Source organism: Fukomys damarensis, unplaced genomic scaffold, assembly GCF_012274545.1.
Source record: "Fukomys damarensis isolate Sample0158 unplaced genomic scaffold, DMR_v1.0_HiC HiC_scaffold_2, whole genome shotgun sequence".
In the NCBI taxonomy this organism is placed as follows: Eukaryota; Metazoa; Chordata; class Mammalia; order Rodentia; family Bathyergidae; genus Fukomys; species Fukomys damarensis.
In genome coordinates, this window is record NW_022900914.1 from 1,790,271 (window position 1) to 1,804,532 (window position 14,262).

The 14,262-nt window shown below is 43.1% G+C and overlaps 1 long non-coding RNA gene across 1 annotated transcript in view; it reads right to left on the reverse strand.

Moving 5' to 3' along the window:
* Positions 1-14,262, reverse strand: part of LOC117285869 — a 41,655-nt gene that overhangs the window by 22,410 nt on the left and 4,983 nt on the right. The window lies entirely within an intron of this gene.

A 14,262-nucleotide genomic window follows, 5' to 3' on the forward strand; every position in this document is an offset into this window, starting at 1 on the left:
AAAAAAAAAAAAAAAAAAAAAAAGCCCTGAGCTGCTTTTAGAGAGGCTGGGAGAGATGCACCCATTGGCTGATTCAATAAATTTCTAGTTTATTTTAAAATTTTGTTTTCCCTGTTGGTTTTTTGTTTTGTTTTGGTTTTGTTATTGTTGTTGCTTATCCAGTACGGGGCACTGCACGAAAGGTCTTTGCACTGAGCTACATCCCTAGTTTCTTTTATTATTATAATTATAATTCTATTTTGAGACAGGGTCTTACTAAGGCATTCAGGCTTAGCTTGAACTTGCTACCCCTCTCCCTCAGCTTCCTAGAGTGCTGGGATCATAGGTGCACATCGCCACACCTGACTCGTAGCCGGTTTAGAGAAATACCATACCTCATGTCAGGTTCTCTTTAAGCAAATGCAGTATTTGGAAAACACTTCTGTGTTAGAAAAACATAGCAATAACAAAATTATGAATTACTGATGGCCAGCCTTTGCAAATCATATGTTACCCTGAGAGAGTTGTCATTACTTAGACCTCTTTTCCACCTAGTTCTCCTTTGGACATTTTAGTCAGGATTTTGATTTCACTGTTATTCTAAAATGCCTTTTCAAGACCTCTTATGACTTCCAGGAGTCATTTTTAGCCTTAGTCCACGCCTCCTCGTTCCAATATCTTTTCCTTTAGCAAACCCCCTTGGCCCTCCTCCAAATTAATCACCGTCTCCTAGTCAGGTACCTTTCCAAGTCTCCTCATCTTCTCAACGTCTAATGAGTGCTCCAAAACAGGACAGTGGACTTTTATTCTCTGTGTACTGGCAATCTTCTGCAGGCTTGTGATTTTAAGCACATTTTTTAAACTACTGATTCCAAAATGTGTATTTTCAGTCTGAACTTGATTTCCATTTAAATACTAAACAGACAACGGAAATTAGTCTTGTCCAGAATCAGATTTGGGATTTTCACCAGTAAATCTCAGTCTCCTCCAACTTAGCAATTGGCAACTTGCTTTTTCAGTGGACAAGGACAAAAATCATTGAAGATATTATGACTCTTTTTCACCCTTTGTCTAATTTGTCGGCAATTTCAGTGGGCTCTATCTTTGAATGTACAGAGAGAATATACAGAATATAACATCTTCTCATTACCTCCACCACTACTCCCCAACTAAATGAAATGGGAAACTGCCGGGCATGGTGGCTCATTCCTTTAATCCCAGCACTTGGGAGGCTGTGGCAGGAGGATCACTGTGAGTTCAAGACCAGCCTGGGCTACATAGTGAGTTCCAGGTCAGTCTGAACTTCATAGTGAGACCCTGTCTCAAAAAAAAAAAAAGAGAAAGAAAATTTAAAAAGAAAAAGAAATGGGAAACTATTCAGAGAATAGTGAGCAAAAAACAGACATGACATGATTTCCATAATGTTAAGGGAAATAAATCAGACAGACAAGTTTTTAAAAGTGTATGATTTCTCTTACATGAAAATCCCAAAGTATACATAAACCAAAATAATAGATAGATCTTTGGCAAACTGGAAAGGGACTGAGAAACAGTGAGGTGTGGGCAAGGGGAAGGGGATATAAAAAGAACCGAGATGCATCATCCTGCCCCAACTCCCCACAGTGAAAGTAGTCATGGTGTACCACAGATATGTGCAGTAGTAAAACAAACAGAACCTCTGCTTTTATGGAGAATAGAGGGCCTACAGAATACATAGGGAGCCAATCACCAGCTTTTTTCCAGACACTAGACAGTAGTGTTTACCGCTGTGATCCCACTACCTGCAGCCATATCTGCAATGAGTGTTTGGCAAGTGTTGAATGAGAATGAACACACACCCTGCTGACTTGGGATGCCCAGGACAGAGAACAGCTTACCATGACCAAAGGCAGATTAGAAAAGATAATGTTTTGATGCAAAGCATAGTACAGAGCACCACAGCATTTAATATGCATTGCACGCTTGATTATTGACGGATGGGTGGGTGGTGGATGGATGGATAGGTGAAAGAGTGAGAAGACCTGAGGGGACAGGTTAGAAGAGATAAAAAGGAAAGAAGACCCAGAGAATATTATCTATAATCATCACCAACACACCCAAGAAAAAGAATGTGAGGAAGATACCTACCCTTCAAACTGTCCATACTCGCAAAAAAAGTATTACACTCAGAAAATGTGTTTGGATATTCAGTATGATCAAATTGGCCACAGATTGGAAAGCAATGGGTTTATTTATTCTTTGGTGGAGTAAAAATTCCAAATATTTTATTGAACCAAAAATTTTAAATACCTACCAAAATAGTTTTAACTCAGCTGATGATACCTCACTTAATGCCTGCTGCTCTCGGCTTTGCCAGCTGCTCTTATACATTCGCTGCCCTACCCCTTGACCAGCATCCAGCATACCACACACACTCAACTTTCATCAGTTAATTCAGTCACATAATTCGGATTTATTCTTCCATAGCATAAATACCTAAAAGAGACTAAATGTCCCTTTTCCCTCCCTAGAAATGTCTCAATGACATCCAAAAGTTGCCAGCAGTTTGCTTCTCTTCTGCCTTGGCCATTTCAACATTCCTGACTGAGAACCCCCTGGGAGAAGTTGGACAGCTGGGTGCCATGGCCTGGGCGAGGAGCAAGGCCAAGCTTAGCCCTAGGCTAGTTCAGCACTGTGGACAGCAGTGTGAGTGAGTGTGCCCCCCAAGAAGACCTTATTTCTGTTCTAACTATACCCTGAACCCATCTTACATCAGCGTGTGCCCCAAAATAACAACGGTCACAGGTGAAATGTACTGAGTACTTACTATGTGCCAAGCGATGCACTAATCCACTTGTTCCTGTGTTGAGTCCTCATAATAATATTTCCATTTATGGATGAACATTCTTAGATTCAGGGAGAGTACAACTTTTCAAAGATGGACAACCAGCCTCTAGCGTGGGTCCTTCACACCTCCACTATGTATCTGGGTGCACACACACACACACACACACACACACTCGCCTTCCTCCAGGAGCCCTGTGGAACCCTCAGTTTAGGGAACCTCTGACTCAGGAAAGCCGTGTCCTTCCTAAGGGTGCACCTGAGGTGCACAGCACTGGTGAGGATGGGGAAGCAGGCTCACAGGCAGGGTCTCCCAAGCAGCAAACTCGGGCTGCTCAGAGTCCACCCTGCACATCAGCCACAGCGACAGGCACCTTCCATTTGCGAGCACTTTAGTGTTTTCCTTTCGTGTCACTGATGTCTACATTTTTCCCAAGCATCATAGCTTTCTAATCATTTCCACATGTCTGTTCTCAACCACGGATCTGAAAGCCAGCCAGGCAAGCTGCAAAGTCCTTGGCCACAGCAGCACCTGGCTCCCCAAGGATGTGCGCCTCGTCTGGAATCCAGCAAGAGCTCTTTGATCTCCCTGCCTGGACGAGGCTGCCGCCAGACCTCTGTGCAGCCTGCACTGAGACCCAGCATCCCCTTGTTCCCTGTCCACGCCTGCGAGCTCTGGACCTGTCCCATCTCCCCCAGCTCCGCACAGCCTCCGTGACGCACAGCGAGCTGCTCCCTGTACTCGAGGATGGGCCTGTGGCTGCCTCACTAGACTGTAAATTCAGGGTCAGAACCACCACTTGGCGAGGCTGCCTCAACTGGGACAACCGCAGCCTTAAATGCCACAACTTTGCCCTCTTTAGACCAGGATTCTCTGGGAACCAGATTCCAACACTGACGTGGCCGGCAGACTCACAAAGTCACAGTTTTGTGTCTCTCGTGATGCTTTTCCTTACCCCAGGATGCCACTCCCCAAAATGCACACATTTGCATGTGCACAGACAGATGCACGTGTATCTGCACACGTGTGGACACGCTGTAGGCCGGATACTTGCTTTGCTACCTGTTGATTTCCTAATCGGGCTATGTCTACTTCCTCCCTGAGCAAATAAACTCCAGGCGCCTATAATGACGCCGAACATCTGGAAGGTGGGCCCAAAGACAGCACGCGCCCCAAATGGCCCAAATGCTGACACGAGAATGACCCTCCCTGCACGTTAGCCCGGAAGTCGTAGCTGTCCGGGTGAGCCGCTGGAGCCTGGGGACAGCACAGCCCTCCAAACCCAACTCTGCTTCTGCCAACAAGGCCTGGGGCAGGAAACAGCTTTCCCCCAACACCACAACCCATTCAACCCACAAACTTGTACTCATCTCCTCCTAGGGCCAGGCTCTCCCGCCATGGAGAAGAAACCTACATGGCTGAATTTGTCGCTTCTTTTAAAAACACCCACCAAAGAAATCTGAATTTATAAAGCAGATTTTTAAAAAAGAAAGTAAATTCTTTTGCTGGATACCTGCTGTGTGCCAGAATTATGGCCTATGCTGTCTCCTTCAGGTTGACATCAACCTGAAAAAAAAAAAAGATTCATTCTCCACCTCAAGGAGCCTGAAGATCTGAGCTCTTTCTGTGGCCCAAGGTGCACTTTGTGAGCAGCAACCTGCGGCTTTGTGGGCCTAGGGCCTCCAGCGTCCCTGCTCTACACCCTGTTTGCGTTCCTTTGCAGTTCATCAGAGAAGGCGGCCCGATGTGAGCACAGTTTACAGTACGAAGTTGTAATATTTATTTATGATAGAAAAACAATAAAGATTTCCCATCCAAATACTAAATGCCACTTAAAGGAGTCACAAATGTTGAGTCTTCAATCAAATTATATAAAAATGCAGCTCTTAGAGCTGTAACCCTGGGGCAAAGTAGAATGTCTGGTGGTGGTTACCCCACTTCTCAACAAAAACAGCTTTTAAAAACATGATGCAGGGCTGGGGATTTAGCTCAGTGGTTCCGCTGCCTACCTCACAAGTCCAAGTCCCCAAGTTTGATCCCATACCAAAAAACAGAAACAAAAAACAAAAACAAACAAAACATGATGTGTTTAAGCTTCTGAAACTTGCTGTTTGGCTGGCTGTGTGTTTTCTACTGGAAAGTAGTGGGAACTTTAGACAGGCATCGAACGCAGTGAGCAATTCTGACAAACCAAAATCTAAAACCACAATGCCTTCCACACACTGAAACTCAGGATACTTTCCTTTTGTTCCTCGCTTGTTCTTCGCTTTCCTGGTGGACAGTCACTCCGGCCTCAGCGCTGGGCAATCAGAGCAGAGAAAGGAGCTCCGGCAGAGCAGAAGGCATCTTCCGGGCCCTGCGTGCCCTCACAAGACCATCATGCCCAGCTGCGTGTTTCCATCCTGATCTGCAAGGTGGCAGGACGCTGCACCTCCCCAGGCCAGGAACAGCCTCCTGCATGATGCTGGGTCACAGTTAACGGTGCCGGAACTCATTACATGATCTGCTCACTCTTCGCAACTCGATTACACAGACGTCCTTACCCCTGCTTTACAAAGAGCAAAACTGAGGCAATCCCAGCACACAAAACACACAAAGACTTCACCTTACATCACTACACCTCCAAGGCCCGGAGCAGGGCAGTACGTAAGTGCTTAACAAGTGAGTATGGCTAGTTGTGGCCGTGCATGCCTGTAATCCCGCCACTGCGGAAAGGGTAGGTGGGAAGATCAAAAGTCTGAGCCCAGGGGGGCCACTTAGTGACTCAGTGAGACCCTATCTCAAAAAAAAAATTAAAGGGAGTCCTAAATTCAATCCCTAGTGCCACAGATAATGAATGAATGGTTACGTAAATAAATGAAACCGAGGAAGGTGCATTCAGTTTTCTGAGGCCACCCAACTATGGAGTGATGGATCTGGAGTGATTCTGAAGGAGCCCTGTGCCCCTGTGCGGAGCCCATGCTGACATTCCCTGTTCAGTGTGGCTGCCACAGAGGGGCCAAAGCACAGGGCCGGAAAGGACACAGCCCTGGAGCTTGTCTCAGCTTCAGTGCCCTCACCTAGGAGATGAAAACAGTAACGCTCACTTTCCAGAGGGCCCTGTAGAAGCTAAGTGTGCACAGGGCAATGGCCTTCTGCATGTGCAGTCTGAAGCCACTGTGTGCGACAAGTACCCGGGGACCAGCACCGTCTTCGTGTCTCTGCCAAAAACACAGAATCCGAACCACTTCGTGAGGCACAGTTCACACAACCCAGCAGTGGATACTTTGCCGCCGAAATGGCCTGTTGTCTGCAGAAGTGTCACGGTTCTGAGGTCTCAGGAAGGCCTCAGGAACTACTCAGAACTGAAAGAAACTAAAGACAGACGACGAAACGGAACACAATTATGAACTGGGTCTCCTCCCCATCAAAGCCATTGCTCGGAAAACTGATGAAACTTGATGAGACCTGTGGGTTCAATGACAAAAGCTACATATTGATGTTAACTTCCTAATTTTTATTCCAGCAGTTGGATAAAGGGTCCCTATTTGTTGGAATTCCACAGGAATGCTTTCAATAGTGACAGGACATCATACTGGCAGCTTATTCCCAAATAGTTTAGAGAAATATTTGTAATATTCCAGTAAGTTTTCTTTCGGGCTTTGTTTTCTTAAAATAGGAAAACACATTTAAAATAATGGCAAGGAACACGCTAGAAAATGTTAATAAATGGAGAAATGTATATTTCTAGAATAAACTATACACTGCAAAATATCATTTGTTCAAAATACGTTTCATAAAATCAATATGCTTCAAATAAAATCACATCCAAAGGGCTGGCAATATAACTCAAGAGTTAGAAGTCTCCGCTGCCTTGTGCAAGGTCCTGGATTCAATCCTCAGCGCAGGTAAAGGAGGAAAGAAGGGAAGGAGGAATGGAGGACAGGAGGTGAGGGAAGGAAGGGAAACGGAAGGGGAAGGAAAAAATCCAGCAGAAAACCTAACGCATTCTAAATTTCCCGAAGGCATAAGGGCAAGACAGCCCAAGAAGCATGAAAACTAAACATTACAAGAAAGGATTTGCACTACGAAGTATCTGAATTGACTGCAAAGGTATACAAGAGGAAGATACTGACAATAACACATATGGCAGAACAACTGAACAGAGTAATAGCATCTGAAAGAGTGAACTAGAAAAGTAGCATATGAGCGCCGGGGATTTAGTTCAGTGGTGCTGGGGCCTGCTTCACAGGCCCAAAGTCCAGAGTTCAATCCCTGATCAAAAAAAAAAAAGCATTTGAAATCAGAAGACAAAGATGGATTGTTTTTTTTTTAATATTTAGATCACAGTTTAATCATCTGGAGGAATAATAAATATATCTAACACTATATATCAAAATTAATCCCATGTAAATTAAAACTTAAATACAAAGTCTGCCAAAAAAAATATATACACAATTTAGGACAAGAAAAATAGCATGATATTTTACCAACAGACGGTGTTACCCTCGTGTGGGGACCCTAGAAGATGTTGCATACTGCAGAAAACCCACTACACTACTTCCCGGCCCTTAGTGAAGAAGCTGAAAATGTACATGCAGCGATCTCAGTGACCAAGGTCACCCAAGCAGCAGTTCACTGTGCTAGTAAATGTCTGGAAGCTTATGTCTACCACTCTGAGCAACTCCTGTAATCATAGAGGCCAAAGGTAACTCATGATGTCTCAATGCAAGTTTTCCTTTTCCTGAAATGTGTGTGCATTATTGGTGGAACGGAAATGTAAATCAGTATTTCTAAAATCCTGGGGTACAAAGGACCTTCAAAATACAATCCTACAGGTTGAAAGAAATTGTACATACATGTGTTTAAAATATACATGCATCAAAAGTACCTAGGAAAAGTCAACTATTTGTGACAAAATTATACGGTTATTGGGTCCTTATTAAGAGCTGTATTATCAGAAAAGTATTTATAAGGAAAAAATAGCAAAGAATAGCTCACATAAGATGAAATACAAATGGCCAATAAACATAAAAGTTTTGCTTTCTTTTTTTTTTTTTTTTTTCTGGTACCAGGGATCTTATACTTGTGAGGCAGGCATAGCACCACTAAGCTAAATCCCTGGGGCCTATTAAACATAAAAGTTAATGTTGAACTTCCTTAAAAATAAAAGTGAAAGGGACAGGGATTTAGCTCAGTGGTTCCAGCACCTGCCTCATAAACACAAGGTCCCAAGTTCGATCCCTGGTATCAAAAAGATAAACAAATAAATAAAAGTGAAAATTACAAAGTATCATTTCCACCTCTCAAATTAACATTTATTGCATATTCATCTGAGAACATTAGCTATAGTACTAATAAAAAGATGGAAATAAACACAGGAAAACTTAAGTAAATTTTAAGGACATGGTAGATGAAATATAAGATAGCCGCCAAGATTTCTTGTATTTTATAAATGTCCTGAAAAATCTTGGAGGCTGACAATGCAATGGATTTTGCTCTCCTGAGTATGCGACGTTATGTGACACAGACTGACCATAAAATAGAGACCGTCCTGCAGACATGGCCTAGCCATCTGAGACCTTCAAAGGAGACAATTCTCACCAGCATATCACAAAAAAGGAAATTAGAGTTCCAAGCACGACTCAATGCACCATCTCTAGCTTGAGGACCCAGAGGTCTTATGTCAGGGAAGGCAGGCAGCCTTCAAGAGCAGTCCCTAGCTAAGATCCAGCAATGAAAGACCTCAGTCCTACAGCCTCGAGGAGCTGACCAGCACCAGCAGGATGTGCAGTGTACAGGCAGATTTGCCTCAGGGCTTCCAGATAAGAACCCAGCCAGGCTGACACTTTGATTTTTGTCTTTGCAGCTGGAAAGAGTAAGGGGTGGGAGGAGTGGTCAGCAGTCAGGGCGTGGGGACAGGGTGGACACAGCGCAGGGAGGAGCTGCCTCAGACATAAAAGCAGAGGCACTGAGCAGCTTCCAAATGGACCCAGATATGCAACAAATTCCTGGGACTACAATCTGTTACACAGCAATAGAATACAAATGTAAATATAGTCACATAAAACATTAACAGTGGTTAAATATATTTTCAGTAAAGTGAAAGAAAATTGACCAAATGCTCACGATTAAATGATTTTTTTTAAAAAACACACTCAAGTAGTCAGGCGTGGTGGCGCACGCCTGTAATCCCAACACTCGGGGCGCTGAGGCAGGAGGATCACTGTGAATTTGAGACCAGCCTGAGCTACATAGTGAGTTCCAGGTCAGTCTCAACTACATAGTGAGACCCTGTCTCAAAAAAAAAAAAAAAAATTATAAAAAAGCACACTCAAATATATTCTATGACCGTGGTTTTGTTTAATACATGTATAGAAGACTACAGGGAGCATACATAAAAATGGCACCTGAGGTAATATCTGGCAAAAAGACTATTTTAAATTTCTTTTTTATATTTTCCTAATATAACTTTTCCAAAAATGAGGGCACACTACTCAAAAAGGCAGAAATTAAATCAGCAAGACTTAAACAACTGCCAAGAACAAAGCCTCTGGTTTTGAAGAGCTGCTAGAAGTGTTTCAGCTAGTTAATCAAAAGATGGAAAAGAACGCCTAGGCAGGGCTGGGGATGTGGCTCAGTGGCGCTGCACCTGCCTGGCAAGCACAAGGTCCTGAGCTCAATCCCTGGTGGTAGTGGGGGGCACTCACACACCTTCCTTACAGTAAAACTGTAAATTGATCGCTGCTATAGAGTGAAAATACAGAAACACAAGTGAAACACAATGGGACCCCTGTGCTCTGACCACATCAGGCCAGGCCTGGATGTGACACTCATTCTGAGGCCTGCGCCTGGCTTCTGCTGCTGCTGCAGTGAACTCTGGGAACCCTAGGGTATTAGCCGTGCTGTTAATCCTATAAATATGCACACTCCTTGGCGGGCTGCCCATCACATCCCTCTGTCAGGCCGAGGCTTCAGAGGTGGCAGTGACGAGGGATCACAGAGATGCGCTGAAGAGGACACCCTCCCTCCACGGCATTTTGGCCAGCTCTGCAAGCCACATGCCCCAGAGGGCACCAGTGGCTCGGCGGCAGCACCAACCCTTGGCTTGGAGATACAGAGGGAACCATTCCCCCACCCCAGGGACTGCCAGCCACTCCACTCGCATGGTGAAATAAGAGCAGAGCAAGTTGAAAGGGAGATCCCAGGGCTGAAGGGCCAGGGTCATTCCTCACACTGGAACGCCTCCCCACCTCTAGAGGCCCTACTTCTTCAGAAAATTAGATAAATCTTCTGGGGCTTCTCTCCCCTCCCTTCCCACGTGCCTCGGTGAGCAGCTGGCCCTCCATAAAGTCCCATTTAAAGGCATCCTCGTCATCAAATTAGCAGGCTGGTTCCCCTTGACAACTAAGTTTTCAAAGGTATCATTTAAAATGTTCCAAATTCAAGGTAAACTGGAAATAAAAGTTATAGCCTTCATTCTAACAGATGAAAATCATATGAAAAAGCAATAATTTACTAATTTACTAACAGAGCACTTTACTAACTTCTCGCCTTTTACATGTTTTTTAACCTGTCTTTTTTATAATAAAAAATGAGAATATTTGTGGTTGTAAATTTCACATTTCAACATTCTAAATATGGCAAGGCCTCGACGAATGACAGCCTATGGAATGCCCCTTTCCGTGGGTCCACCTTTCAACAGCACTCTCACTGAGGAGGCAGGCGCCCTGGGACAAGAGAGGAGGCTGCAAGCACCAGCAGAACCAACCATGGTGGACTCATTGGCCGGTTGGTTGGTTGGTTGGGTTTCAAGCATTGAAATCGCCTACCAACAGGACTACTTCCAAGTGGGCGCCTCTGTTCAAAGCCAGAGCTGCATCTACTGGGCAAGAACCAGCAAGCACAAAGCCAGCCATGTGGCCGCCCCTCTTGCTGTGTGCTGCAGGAATGGGACTGTCCCATTGAGAAAACAGTAAAACCAACAAGCTGGAAAGGGCAGGACCTTTCACCTGATTTTCTCAGTGGCTACAGCAACAGCCCTGGAGGTACCTTCCTTCAAGCCAATAGCAGATCATGGCTGATAGTCACGCTCCACTTCTCCTGACCTATACCAGTTCTGCTGATAATGACATCTATGGCAAGGAAGTAAATCAATATTGCACACATAAAGAAAATTCTAGACATGACTCTATATTTTTCTTGCCAGCTGCAAGTATTCTTAGCAACCAATTGTGAGATGACTTAATATCCACAGCTAAAGTCCATGCAATTCTTGGCTTTGGTGCATCTCTTCACATCACATTTTAAAAGTATGAATTGAGATGAAATCTGCAGGGACTCTGCTAGTTCTTGCTACAGCGAAGAACCAGTCCAGAGATGGAGGGACAGTCCCCGTGCATTATCGGGGTGGTAGTAGGGCTTCTATTCGTCCAAGTAAAGTATTACGTAGAAATTTCCCTTCTAACTCAGTAGCATGGTTTGTGTGGCCTAGGTACCAGCGTCTCCTTTCTCTGAAATCTGAAGTGAGTTTGACTTCCTCTGTTTCTCTAGAGACAAATATTTATACTTCAAACCACTGTTAATTATTTCAATTTTTTGTTTTGGCTCTGTCATATTCTTACTTTGAAAGTAGCTAGTTTGGTTTTATTGTACTTCTGGGACAAGTCAGAAGATCCACATGCTTCAGCAAATTTCTTAAATGTGAGGTTGATTTACTAATTACAGCTATTTTAATCCATGTCCGTACACCATACTGTCCTCCCGGCCATGTGCAAGGCTTGTGTCTGAATCTGCATGGTTGAAATATCTAGCTCCAGGACAGCTAAGACTCAGAGGTCTGAGGGGGAAAAAAATAAATGTTTCTTACTCATAGCAAAAACAGCAACAGCCAATCCTGGAAATGAAGACTGAGCTTTCTCACATTTGGGAAATGCAGTTTCAGCTTTCTCTTTAAGACATTTTTGAGACCAAAAGCAGCTAAAAAGCTGATAGTGTTTGCAGATATTTTTAGGACTAAATAAAAAGAGGTACATAGTTTTCAAAATATCTACATTTATGGCACAAATTTGATTTTTTATGGCAAAAAAAAATGTTAGAAAAGAGGAGTGCTTTTGCTATGATCAAAAGGTAAGTATGAAGGCTGGGGATTTAGCTCAGCACTGTGCTTGCCATGCAAGTGCAAGATCCTAAGTTTGATCCCCAGTACCACAAAAAAAAAAAAAAAGTAACTACAAGATTTGACTAAGATGACCTAGCAAAGTTCTACAATAAAATTTGTACTGAGACAAAAATTTCCTGCCTCCTAGTTCCTTTTACAAAGACTGTTTACTTCTATCTGCCCAGACTTACTAAACATTGTTTTGTTAACAACAGTGTATCTAGAAAAAAGCAGGGATTGCTTCCACCAATCTGTACAATTCTATGTTCTAGCATGAGCCACGGGTCTTAAACAACTGAGTAATAATAACTGAAAAGAAGGTTTTGCTTCAGTAATTTTTTCTTTTCCTGAGCAAAGCAACACTGAGAAAACTACAAAGCACAATTTAAGAAGAAAAAAATCTATCCTTTCTGTAAGTATTCTGCTGCTAATGGAAAATAATGTAATAGTCTAAGAAAATTTGAATAGATTCCTGAAGTTCCACTGCCAAAATTTAAAAGGTCTTAAAAATTCTATGCACAAATTTACACTAAACACTATGACTTGCATCTGAGACAAGGGAGTAGGGTGTAAAAGAAAATTATGCTCCCAGCCAACCAAGTTATTAAATGTTTTCTTTTTATAAACAAAATAATAAATGACTCAATTTTACTAAGTTAAAACTTGAGAGTCATAGGTAATCTAAAAATGCCAATTATTCTTTTTTATCCAGAGTAACCCTAAATACCAACCCTTGTGACTAAATAAAAGTTTTGTGATTTAATAATAAAAGACCACTCCAGAGTAACTTAGGTCAAAATATAAAGGGAGAATTGTGAATTATGAAATTACAAACACTATAATTCATTAAAGTAGCAACCCAGGATCACCTTACAATAAAAGAAGAAATGCCAGCCGGGCGTGGTGGCGCACGCCTATAATCAAGAAAGAAAAGAAAAAAAATGGAGAAACACCTCCAAGAAATGAGTTGTGGACAAGAAGTCCACTTGTAACTTAGCACATAATTTTGACAAGGCAACATTCATTCACATATGCAAAAAGGCTCAAATCCAGATTATTAGTGAAGACCAAATGGGGAATCCAGACTTCTGTCTTTGCCCAGATACAACAAGGCTCCACCTCCTCCCTGACCCAGGAAGAATCAGAGAAGACTCAGGGATGGGGTGGGAAGCCAAACCTGCAGCATCGCCCAGAGTGACAAGACCTCCCCGTCTTCTCTTCCCCCAGCAGAAACCACATGGACAGCAGTACAGGTGGCGCTCCCAGCTTCACCTGTGAAATGCCAGCGGGGTCAGAAATGGGGAGCTGCAGCTATCACCCCACTGTGGTGGCAGCAGAGCACACTTTCTTCTCATCTCACCAGCAGAGTGAGAGGAGATGTGTACAACAGCCATCTTTAAGACATAAGATCCAGAGGTCCCATGTGACCCAGCCATCCCTCTGCTGGGTATCTTTCCAAAAGATTTAAAAGAATCATTCCACGGCGATATATGTGCACCCACATTTGTAGCGGCACAGTTTGTAATAGCTACAACTTGGAAACAGCCCATTTGCCCATCAACTGGTGACTGGGTAAAGAAGATGTGGTTTTTCTATAAAATGGGACCATAAAGAATGAGAAACTAGAGTCATTTATAGCTAAATGAATGAATTTATAGCTAAATAATTGAGGCCACACTTTTCAGTGAAATAAATGGGACACACATGTAAACACCGAATAGTTTCCCTGGTGTGAGAAACAAAGTATAAATAAGGTTCAAACGGTATAATTGATAATGTGAATAGGAAAAAGAGGTCTAAAGGAGTAGGGAAGTAAAAAGGAGAAGGGAAAGGAAAGAAGGGAAAAGAAACAGTATGAGAAATGGAAACTAAGTTTTTGTAACTAGGGAAGGGTGGAGGGGGTGAAGGGAGGGCAGGGGAATGGGAAAAAATAACCAAGATACATCATGTAGAGGTGCAGGATCCCAGTGATGACTGTAACGGTACTGCTTACCTTAAATGTACCAGTAAACTTAATGGACAAAAAAATAACGTGGATTTATGAGGAATAAATAAATGTAAAAATAGACATAAGATCCAGTCTTGCGTAACTTAATACCACAAATTCCAAGGATACAATCAAAAACCACATCACACACACTCTCACTCACTCAAAGGAAAATTCTGGTTTGAAGGAAAAAAGAGAATCAACAAATGCCAATGAAAACATGAGACAGGTATGAGAATTATTGACAAGAGGGACTGGAGATTTAGCTCAATGGTTCCGCTGCCTGCCTTGCAAGCATAAGGACCCGAGTTCAATCCCCGGTACCAAAAGAAA